The sequence below is a fragment of the Etheostoma spectabile genome, chromosome 2 (genome assembly GCF_008692095.1).
Source record: "Etheostoma spectabile isolate EspeVRDwgs_2016 chromosome 2, UIUC_Espe_1.0, whole genome shotgun sequence".
Classification (NCBI taxonomy): Eukaryota; Metazoa; Chordata; class Actinopteri; order Perciformes; family Percidae; genus Etheostoma; species Etheostoma spectabile.
In genome coordinates, this window is record NC_045734.1 from 17944290 (window position 1) to 17944815 (window position 526).

At 39.5% G+C, this 526-nt stretch overlaps 1 long non-coding RNA gene across 1 annotated transcript in view; it reads right to left on the reverse strand.

Annotated features, from left to right (window-relative positions):
* The window catches only part of LOC116705355 (uncharacterized), a 9673-nt gene that overhangs the window by 8561 nt on the left and 586 nt on the right, over positions 1-526 (reverse strand). The gene's annotated exons all lie outside the window — the stretch shown is intronic.

A 526-nucleotide genomic window follows, 5' to 3' on the forward strand; every position in this document is an offset into this window, starting at 1 on the left:
GGGTTAATTGATTGACTAGCTTGAAGACAGCAAAATGGACAGAGGGGGGGGGGGACAACATACAGCAAAGGGCCACGGGTCGGATTCAAACCTGGACCGCTGCCAAGGACGCAGCATGTGGGTCTCTCTCTCTCTCTCTCTCTCACTCGCTCTCTCTCTCTTTCTCTGGTGAGAAGACAGACTGATCTCATGAAATTGCGTATGTATGACACGCCAATTCATATGCCATAATTGGCATGTTATCAAGACAAATATTTGCTTTTTAGCGTGTATATCAACGCCGTTTGGCCTCCCTTGACTTACATTACCTTGCAATTGCGTGTGAATTTACGCCGATAGCTTAAAATATTCAATATTATTTATGGTCACAGGTAAATATAACTTATATTATGGTTACCTACTTTTGCTTTATTACTTTAATTACATATTCAATTTAATTTTAACGTCACTTACTTACACCGCAATATTGTTTCTTGAACTATGGTAAACACACTTTAAAATGCCTTTTATTAGACGCCACTTTACA